The 11,600-nt window shown below is 37.2% G+C and overlaps 1 pseudogene; it reads right to left on the reverse strand.

The window, feature by feature from the left end:
* LOC132018631 (centromere protein Q-like) overlaps positions 1–4,324 on the reverse strand; it is a 14,525-nt pseudogene extending 10,201 nt beyond the window's left edge.
* Positions 4,325–11,600: the final 7,276 nt, after the last annotated feature.

Below are 11,600 nucleotides of genomic sequence, written 5' to 3' on the forward strand. Positions count from 1 at the left end.
GAAGGGGGTGGTATTATGGACATTGGGGAGGGTATGTACTTTGGTGAGTGCTATGAAGTGTGTAAACCTGGTGATTCACACACCTGTACCCCTGGCGATAAAAATATATGTTTATAAAAAATAAAAAATTATATTAAAAAATAGTAATAATAATAATAAATTAAAAAAAAAAAGAAATATAGGATGAATGGTTCCTGTCTAGCTCAGTGAGTATAACATGTGACACTTTACCCCAAGGTCATGAGTTCAAGATCCACATTAGATGTTAAGGTTACTTTAAAAAAAAGGGGGGAGGGTGCTAGAATGGTAGCATACACAGTGTCACAGATAAGAAGAGAGGAGAACCTAAATAAAATTAAAGGAAAACTTGCCATTAAAAAAATTATATATATATATATATATATATATATATATATATATGTAAACAGTGATTTAAAACTCAACTATAGGGATGCCTGCGTGGCTCAGTTGGTTAAGAATCTGGCTCTTGGTTTCAGCTCAGGTCATGATCTCAGGGTCATGTGATGGAGCCTCAAGTTGGGCTCCATGCTCAGCATGAAGTCTACTTCAGTTTCTCTCCCTCTGCCCCTCCCCCAGCTCTCTCTCTCAAAAAATCAACAAATCTTTAAAAAATAATAGCAAAAACAAGTCAACTCTATTGAAAATAAGCTAACACTCTTTCAACTAGAAACCACTTGCTCATGAAATGAAAGATTAGATGACTCCTCCATCAACTTTCCCTTCTTCTTTTTGAAGATGCATGTTGTTGCTGTGCGTGTATATTTATGTGGATGTGGATTGGTTGGATAGGTCAGCTAAGGTGAGTAGCAAGTGAGAGGAGTCAACAAAATTCATGAACGTCAGATCTCTCTAATCTGTACTTTAGTTCCTAAATCACCCACTTCTGTCCTGTCTAGCTCTAGATCTATGTTCTGTCCATTTGGGGGGAACAAAATCTGGTCTTTTCTAACTAATAACCTTAGCTTTTATCCTGGTCTTATTTCAGTTGGTATTCATCAATAATCTCTCCAAAAAATATCTACCCCAATTTTATCCAACCTAAATGACAGCAGCTCCAACAAGCACATCTTGTCCTTGTCAATCAGACATAGTCACGTCCTTGACCTCACCCATTAATATGCCAGGCCTTGAATTTAATTCCTGCTTAGTCTTTTACTATTTATGTGTTTATAGAAAAAGTACTTTATCTCTCTTAATCTCTTTATTCACCTGTAAAAAGCGATAATACCTACTTTGTGAAGTTATTTTTGAGGACGAAGGATAACATTTTAACCCTTAAGAAAATTAGAAGAAAGTTAAATCATCTTAATATTCTTTAATTTTTTTAAGTATTTATATCAACTAGGAGTTTTCCATATATTGTCCAAATTCACCCTTGCAGTGGCCCTCTGACTTAGATATTATCACTGAAGAAGCTGAGATTCTGACTAAAGGAGCTGGGGTTCAAGCTTAGATCTTGTAACTTCAAATATTGATTTTTTTACAACCAACTCCAAATGCTACTTCTAAAGATTAAGTTGTACAAGCACAGAGAAATGGATGTCTCTTGGTGGAATTTCAAGTATTAGTGAAAGAGTGAGGGAGAGAGATCTTGGCACCACATAACCAGCAGCTTGATCCCATCAGACCTAGGGAAGAGGGTCTTAGATGTGAGCATTCTGCCACTGCTGCCTGAATCATGATTCCTGTGGAGATATTTTAACCCCCAGCATTTGGAATTCATATATATTTCTCCTAAGAACCCATTTCTACCAGAGGCACCCGGGTTGTTCATTAGGTTAAGCATCTGCCTCCTAACCTCATTTCAGGTCTTGATCTCAGGGTTGTGAACTCAAGTCCCACATTGGGCTCCACACTGGGCATGGAGCTTTCTTTAAAAAACAAAACAAAATAAAAAACTATCAATTAAAAATATCAGAATTTATAATCCTTCAATTTTTTTCCACTTCCAGATTTTTATAGATGAATTAGATAAAATGATGAATGAAGTGTAAATAACTTTTCTGGTTGCAAGGAATATCATGTACTTACATTGAAAACATCCATTCTTGCAAAGTTCCCTTTTCTACACATGATGAATAGAACAATATTGCTCTATAAAAACAAACAAAACCAAACAAGTGCCTGATTTGTTCCCATGGTCAAGTTTCCACATTCCTGCTCCAAAGCAATGAATTAGGCAAACAGCTGCATCTTGCTTAATGTATGGGAATGGCTGACTGGCACAATACCCAGCACTCACAGAGTTAATTCTGGAGGGAAAAGTCTCAGGTCCTGTCCTGTCCTATTTCAGTCACTAATTAAAGTTCTGATCTACTCCAAAGTTTGTTGGATATGAAGGTCAATACATAAAAAAAAAAAAAAAGACAAGATTTATTCTAAAAAGTTTGGCTGATATTTTTGTCCATTTTTTCATCAACATAAATCCAACTGTCAGCTTCCTGAATATTTTATGCTATTTTCCTATTAAAGTGGGGCCAGAAGTCCTCACAAAATACTGAATATTTTGCTCAACACCTCTTTGAAATAATTTTATTTTGAAACAATCTCAAGCTTTCAGAAAAACAGTACAGCCCACAAAACTGTCTTTTCTGGAGCCATATAATTTTCTGGCTTCATTATCCCTGAATATTTCAGTATATAGTTCCAATAAACAAATACTCTCTCAACCAAAACATAGCCATCAAAACCAGGGGTCAGCTGAAGCTGCTATACCATGCTATACCAAAACACGCTGGGTAGCTAAAACAGCAGAAGTTCATTTTTCTCACAGTTCCAGAGGCAGGAAATTCCAAGATCAAAATGTCATTCTGTTTGGTTCCTGGGGAGCAAGCTCTTCCTGGCTTGTAGATGGCTACCTTCTCTCTGTGTCCTCACTGGGTCTTTCCTGGGTGTGAGTAGAGAGAGAGGAGAGAAGTACAGGGAGAGGGAGAAGGAGATCTCTTTCTGTCCTTTAAAGCCAATAGTCCAATCAGATTAGGATCCTGTCCTTATGACCTCATGAAACTTGATTCACCTGCTCAACGCTCTATCTCCAGATGCAATCACATTGGGGGGTTAGGGCTTCCAACATTTAAATTTGGTTTGTTGGGGAGGCATAATGCAGTCCATAGCAACTATCAAATCCTGAGACCCTCATTCAAATTTCACCAAATGTCCTAATGATGAGCTTTGCTATAAAAAATCCAGTTCAGAATCACATTTTGAATTTACTTGTTATTCTCTCCAGCTCTTCATCTGTAACAGTGCCTCAGCCTCATTGACTTTTATGTCTTTGACATTTTTGAAAATTATAGGCCAAGTTTTTTTTTTTTTTTTTTTTTTTTAGAACGTCCCCCATTTGGGTCTGCCCAATGTTTCCTAATGCTTAGATTCAAGTTCTAAAACTCAAAGCATTATCACAAAAGTGAAACTACGTGCTTCTCCTTGGATCCTACCAAGTAGAATTTATTTTTGAACTTTCTCCATTACTAATGATCATTTTGATCATTGATGAAAGAGGTGCCTGTTTCTCCACTTTAAATTTCCTTGTTCTGGGACACCTGGGTAGCTCAGTTGGTTAAGTGTCTGCCTTTGGCTCAGGTCATGATTCCAGGATCCAGGATCCTGGGATCCAGTCCCACATTGGGCTCCTTGCTCAGCAGGGAGCCTGCTCCTCCTTCTTCCAGCTGCTCCCCCTGTTTGTGTGCTTGAGCTCTTTCTTTCTTTCTGACAAGTAAATAAATAAAATATCTAAAAAAATAAAATTCCTTCTTCTTACTTTTGTAATTAATATTGTTTTATGGGAAAGCAATGTGAAATGTCCCATGTCCCTATATAAATGTTTCACTCTTCCTCCATCTTCTAATCTTTTTATTTACTAATTTACATCAGTAGAAACTCATGAATTCTAATTTTATTCAACTCCTTACATAATAGTCATTATTCATTGTAACGATAAAATTGTCCCAGATTTAGCCAGTTGGACACTATTCAGACTGGTTCTGATGTCTTTTCTGACATATGCTTATCTTGTACTTGCTTTGTTCCAGCTTTGGAATCACTCTTTTCTCCAAGTCCTGGTTCCTTTGATTGGTACAAACAGTCCCCAAAGTATGATAGCTTGACTGACAATTCTTCAGTTTTACAATGGCACAAAAATCCTACACATTCAGTAGAAACCATACTTTGAATTCAGAACTATGATCTTTCAGGGGCTAGTGATGGACAGTACGATCAACTCTCCTGATGCTGGGTAGTGGCAGCACAGCTCCTGGTCAGGCATGTGATCACGAGAGGGAACAGCCAGGACACCTACAACCATTCTGTCCCCACACAGACATTCTGTTTTTCACTTTCAATACAGAATTCAACAAATTACATGAGATATTCAACCCTTTATTATAAATAGGTTTTGTGTTAGATGGTTGTCCCCTACTGTAGACGAATGTGTTTTGAGCACATGTAAGGTAGGCTAGACTAAGTAGGTTGGGTGTATTGCGTGCATTTTTTTACTTATAACATTTTCAATTTACAATAGATTTATGGGATGCAATCCCAGTGTAAGTCAAGGAAGATGTGTATTTAGATTCTGAGATCTAAGTGTGCTCATTGCTGTTGGGATGTTGCCTTTCCAAGGCTCTCTCAGCGGTTGGAGATAGAGAATATCATGTAAGTTAGAAGTGTATGTAATCAATGTGTGCATTTGCATTTATAAATATTTCAATACCTATCTATGTATATGTATATACAATGAGTTCTACTTTACCATTTGTTTGATAATATGATTTTTTCCAATACAACTGAATAATGAAGACAGAATTTGAGTATAGTGCAATTTCGTGTTTGCTTAGGCACGATTTCCTCTGAGAGAAACAGATGAACACAGAAAACTACATTCAGTTGTTCCAAGCCTTGCCTTATGGAAGACACACACACACACGCACACACACACACACACACACACACACACACATCCAACATCTACCATCTACTTCAACTCATTTTATGTGCCACTCTCCATAACCATCTCATCTGGTGGTACAACTTACTTTCTGATTTAAGTAACTCTCCTTTCTACTGCTTCACAATGACTCCGAAGCTGCGGTCTTTTTGATGCCTACTTCTACAAGCAAATTTCTGGTCCTTTTCAATTTAAAGTACCATAGTATTTATGTATTTCTTACCCATTTAACATGTTAACTGTGCTATCATTTTTACTGTGTTCCAAACTTTGTTTTTAATGTGTCACTGATGAAGTATTTGCCCCAACCTCATTTCTTTCATAAGCCCTGTCCTTTTTATTGTCTGATTTTGTATGACATAATAGTTTTTAGGAACATGATGTCATATTCTAGCAGCACTGACTCTATTTAAAACTGTAAATTCACGCAAACATCTCTAATTCCAGTCCAACACTCCAGGATTTATTCTAATTTTCTTATCTTCTATTTTGGGAGCCCCAGGGATAAACCTATCTCTTCTTATCCTTGATATGGGCACTTAATTCATCAAGTCCCAGTATATAACCCATCTTTCATCACTACCAGTGCCTCATTCTTGAGACAGGTGATCTCTTCACCACTATACTTTATCACATAGACACTAGCTTACCCCTCCTTCCCTTATGACAACCTTTTTTCATGTGGTCACTGTCTTCACTCTTCCTGGCTCTGATTCTCCACCATGAACAATCCACTTACATTGTTCCAGCTCCAACAACGTGTGCTGGTCTAAGCCACCAGCACACGTGGGAAGGACTACCTTGTTTTCAGTCCTACCTTTAGTGGCAGAACTGAGTTTTTCATTAGAAGAAGAAATGGAAAGGGGAAGAGGAAGAATAAGAGTCAATTTTTTTTTTTTTTTTTTTTTGGGGTCCGAGGAATAAAAAACAGTGATCTATCACCCTACAATAACTGTCTTCTGAACTTGCATTACGGGATTAGCTTTATCCCATTTTAAAAAAAGATTTTATTTATTCATTTGAGAGATAGTAAGAGTGCACGAGCAGAGGGGGAAGAGTAGAAGAGAGGGAGAAGCAGGCGCCCTGCTGAGCAGGGAACCCAATCCGGTGTTTGATCCCAGGACCCTGGGATCATGACCTGAGCCAAAGGCAAACACTTAAGAGACTGAGCCACCAAAGCACCCCAACTCAATTCCATTTCAGAAAAGCCTTTTAATCTTATAGAAGGAGCCAGGGATTACATCTATATTGAGCTAGGTGAAATTGCCAGTCATTCTTCTCCAAAATTTCTAAAATGAAAGCAAAATAGAGCATGAAGTGATTGAAAAATATCACTTTATAAGTTGCTGTTTCAATGTGTGGTAGATATTTACCCTGTGATACATTAAGGACATTTTGTTTTATCCTTGATTTCAAACATAAAGTGACTTTTTAGTCCAAAATGGATTTTACTAGCCCACATTGATGACATGGAACACACTCCTCTTACAGAGCAAATGCTATTTGGGGAGGGAATATAGGGGAACAAAGTCCAGACCATAGTGCAGTTGTGAGCTGCACTATGATGTTTTCACTCCCAATCTTCACCAACAAAACAGGTAGCCAGCACTCAGTTCATTACAAAGGCAGGCAAAAATATATATATGCCTATTGATGAACACTTCTCCACTTATTCTTTGAATAAATTCATGAGGGAGAATTAAAAATCTCAAGGTCAGGTACTTAAAACAAAACATGAATTGGGTAAGATGAGACAATTAGGAGCTACAGAAGTATCTCTCGGATCTCATCAAAGTAGAAGCTAGTTCAGTTCAATACTATTCTCTTAGAAGCACTTTCTAATAATTAGCACCAATTCTTTAATGAGCTAGAAATGAGAATTTACATCATATCTCACAATACACCATTTTGAGTTTATTGGCCATAAGTATGTTGGGTAAATTGTAAATATTTCACATTATGGTTTGTAGAGTCCATCATTCTCAGCAAATCCTTTTGATATCTTCAAAATTTTCCCAGTAAAAGATCCCTTTCAGATATCATTATATCACACAAAATAACTGGCTAAAAATTCATGTTTCTGAAGTGAGTGAAATCAGGTACAATAGCTTTCTCATCATTTTCTTAATATATAGTAGAAGTTCTCTTTTACTGGCATCTATTTTACTCAACTCATGGAATTAAACAAGCTGTCTAGTCTATTACTGTAATCATATTTTCCAAACAATTATATGTTACCAGCCTACTTCATAATTGTTTGAATGATCCAATTTTAGCAATTTGCCAACACGAAGCCTTTCTAAAACAACCAGTTAGAGATTCATTCATGTTTACGTTGACTAAATGGGAGTGATAATTCTACATTGAATTTATTAAAAAATACAAAGTCTGGGAGTCCTCAAGAATACCCTCAGGTTCAATAATTTGTTAAAAAGAATTAGAATTCCAGAAAAAGCACTTATCCTTATGGTTGCTGCTTACTATAGCAAAAGAATAGAGATTCAGATTCAAATGCTAGAAAAAAAAAAAAAATCCCATAGGACAGGGCACCTGGGTGTCTCAGTGAGTTAAGCAGCTGCCTTTGGCTTGGGTCACAATCTCAGGTCCTGGGATCCAGCCCTGCATCGGGCTCTTTACTCAGCAGGGAGTCTGCTTCTCTCTCTCTCTCTCTCTCTCTCTGCCTGCCTCTCTGCCTGCTTGTGATCTTTCTCTGTCAAATAAATAAATAAAATCTCTAAAAAACAAAACAAACAAACAAACAAAAAAAAACCACTTTGTTTAAAAAAAAAATCCTATAGGACATCCAGGAAATTCCAGACATAAGCTTCTAGCTGACCTCTCCCAGGGGAGTCAAGTGAACTGGACTATTGGGTGGCAATATGAAGTAATGCCAACCAGGAAGATCACCAAGCCTTGGTTTCCAGAGTTTTTATTTGAGCTTGGTCACATAAACATGTTTTTTGACCACCCACATGGTTTATCTTAGTCTCTACCCTTCCAGAGGTTGAGCTTTACCACATGGCCCAAGACAACACTCTAAGTCATCATTAGCATAGACTATCTAGGTGACCCAACACCCCCAAGTAAACAAATACACTTCTATCAGGCAGGAAATTCCAAGGGCTTAGAGATTACTTCCCAGAAGCTGAGACCAAACTCCAGACCTCAAACAATTGTAGGTTTTCAGTTTACCTAACACTTCTTTAAATGATGCAATTTTAGTAACTTGTCTATATGGAATCTTTCTAAAATTCAATGCTCATTGATGTTTTTATAAGCGCAATTAGTGAAAGTCTTCATTTTTGTGTTGGACATATCAGAAAGACTATGAAGACAAGTTGCTAAAATAATGACAACAAAAACAGACTGACTTTGCATTAAGTATAAATAAGACAATAGGACTAAATCTAGAAAGACTCTTAGATTGCTTATCAAGATTCTTCATCTTATTTAATGAACCTGAAGTTGAATATCTTAGACAATGAACTTTTTGTGTCGTTTATGCCAGGAAATAGATAAGAAATTTCAATCTGCAGATACTGCTCCCCACCCCCCCAAAAAGATCTTGGCCTTACAACAAAAGTTTGGGAAATAGATGCATACATGTGGATCTTCACTGACTAATTCTTTTTTCTGGTTTTTAAGTTTTTCAATAACATGCCAAACATTAGATAACAAGGAACTGATAATGTGGAATTTTATTCAAGCCCTGTACTCTGGAAATAGCCAATGTTAAAGATCCTCACCATTATGATCCAGAAAGCAAAAGAGCTTATTGGGGGAAAAAAAATCCTTCCCTATTAGACTAGAAAAGACTCACAAAAATCCCCTTGTTTACCTACGACAAAACCAGACACAGACCTTCCAAATTCCCCTTTTTGCCTCATTAAATTATAGACTGACCTACTCATCCCACTGATCAATCAGAACAAAATGTTTGTTAGCCAAACTTCGTTAAGCTTCTCTCCTACCTCTAGGCCCCTGAACATTGGTCTGCCTCCAGCTTGAGCCAGCACACAAGTCCTCCAGAGAAGGGACTCACCTCAGGCAGAATATTCTCTGAGCTACTATCCCATCATGCCCTGCTCTCATCGCACTTAAAATTTTTTTATTTCTTTCCTTTAGTTCTTTCTCATTTTCTTCCTTATTTTTTTCTTTATTTTTCTCTTTCATTGCCTTAGGAGGCATTTCTTTCAAGTCATTATGCAGTTGTCAGCAAAATGTTGCCCCTCCCTGACCCATTTCACCCCTTCACACTCTGGGGTCTCAGGGAGACTCTCTTCCTGAGGAAAGCCCTTCCGCCTAGTTCAATTCTGAGGCACTAAAACAATATTTTTGGTATCTTTATGCCTTGTCCATTCCAAAATAACTTAAAGTGCAAAATAATACTATTTAGACTGATCAATTTGATTAAAAACCTTAAGTTCTACTCAGATGGCCTTTTTCTGGAAGTTTTTACATCTTGGGTTCACATTTTAAGATGAGAGATTAGTTGATGATTACTGACTTTAATTACAGATAGTTTGTTGAAAATTTACCAGTTTTCAGGCTTTACCAGTATTTGTTTCCATCAACAATCTTTAGGCTGTTGACTATACATTTTGAGATGCCTCCCCTCAGGCAGGAGAGGATATGAGACTATACATTGTTCATCTAGGGATTTTATCAGAACTAAAGAAATATATTCAAGGGTCCTAATTCATTGACCAGGTGGCCATCTTCATGAATAAACTATTACATTTTTCTATACTTACATATTACTGGATAGCCCATACTCTCATTTTATTTGATTCCTAAGAAATAATCTTGGAAAAGTTTGACATTCTGTCCTATAGATGGTTTGCAGAATTGACTTCCTAAGTGAAATAGTAAGAGGATCATGGCTATCATCTTGGTTGCAGTGAGAGAGGTAAGTGTGCAGATTAATAATAATAGTACATTTTATAAAGAATCAACTATTTACATAATTTTCATTAACAACCCACCAGAATGGAACAAATTTGGGGGGTGAGATTGCCCTCATCTTTTAAGTAGGAATTTGAGTACCCTGTAATCCAGTGCCCTGTAGATATAGAAAATATGCCCAATCATCAACAAAGGCAGATAAATGGTCAATAAATCAGATTGCTTTCATATATTTATTTTAACTTCAATAAGTCCTCTAGATGAATAACCGTTCCTTTTGAATCACGGACTTTAAGTAGCTTGCCACAAGCAACAAAATAAAAAGCAGAATCTGAATTCAAATTTATATCTGGTAGGTGTCAAAGGTCACTTTTTTTTTCATTATGCCATACATTACACATCAAGAGCTGTATAACATGCTTCAGACCCTCCTTAGGTCCAGAAGTTAAATACCATAGATTATATTGGAATACATAGTGAACTCTCAGTAATAATAATAATAAACAATCATATTGCGGGTTATCAAAATTATCTTCCTTGAGGGATGACTCTCCATTCCCCATCAATATAAAAGCATGATAATAACCTGTACACTTTCTCCTGAAATAAGAGCTTTGGAATCAGGAAAACTTGAATTCTCTCACTTATCAACTATAGGACCATGGGTGGATTGTGTCACATTTTTTTTTTAAAGATGTACGTATTTATTTGAGAGAAAGAGAGAGAGCACGAACAGGAGGAGGAGCAGAGGAGAGGGAGAGAGAGAATTTCAAGCAGACTCTCCTCTGACACGGAGCCTGAGGCAGGGCTGAATCTCACAACCCTGATAGCCGGACCTGAGCTGAAACCATGAGTTGGACACTCAACCAACTGAGTCCCCCTGGTCCCCCTGGTCATTTCGTAAAGCTTCAATTCCTCATTTGAAATATGGGGATAATAATAACATCACTAGGATCTATGATTATATACTGTATTGCCTGTTATTATACAGCAAGTTGAAATGATCCTCTACAAGTGATTTTAATTCCTGACACACCCTGTTGGGTCTGATTGGACTCTTTGTCTCTCCCTCTGCTCTTTGTTTTAGGAAAGGACCCTATTTGACAGTAGCACAGTTAAATGTGAATGCCATTGAAAAGATGGCTCTGAAACTAACAGTTACTTTCCACGCAAAGAAATACTGCTCATTCTTTCGTGCCTATGGCTGCCTCTTTTATATTATTCCCAAGTTCAAGACTTGGTTCAAGAAGGTTTTCATTGTTGCCTGCCAGACAGGGCTAATTAGGATTGTGTTCCTGCACCCCACAGCCATGCCAGGCAGAGAAGTCAAGCAGCTGTGTACAGAACATTTAGTCTCATGGCATTAAGCCATGTGGTATAATGAGCATTGTGAAGGACCAGACTTAAGTCCTAATTGAAGCTCTACTGAATCGGAATTAAATACAAACCTGAACTCTCTTGGTCCCAGTTTACTTACCTACAAAATCACGGAATCACAGAATTTTGTTAGATACAGTCATTGAGTTCCCCAAATTCTAAGTTACTAGGAATGACTCTCGAGAAATAAAATATTCAGAAGACTTCAATCACTTATTTGCACCTTCATCTATTCACTAATTTAAGCTTTTTTAGTGCCAGGCACTGTTCTTTCTAAACATTGGAGATCCCATAACTGGGGAGAGAGGGTGAAAATGGAGTCTTTATTTTTAAGAATTTTAAATTCCTTGAAGAC

This window comes from Mustela nigripes, chromosome 5 (genome assembly GCF_022355385.1).
Source record: "Mustela nigripes isolate SB6536 chromosome 5, MUSNIG.SB6536, whole genome shotgun sequence".
Lineage (NCBI taxonomy): Eukaryota > Metazoa > Chordata > Mammalia > Carnivora > Mustelidae > Mustela > Mustela nigripes.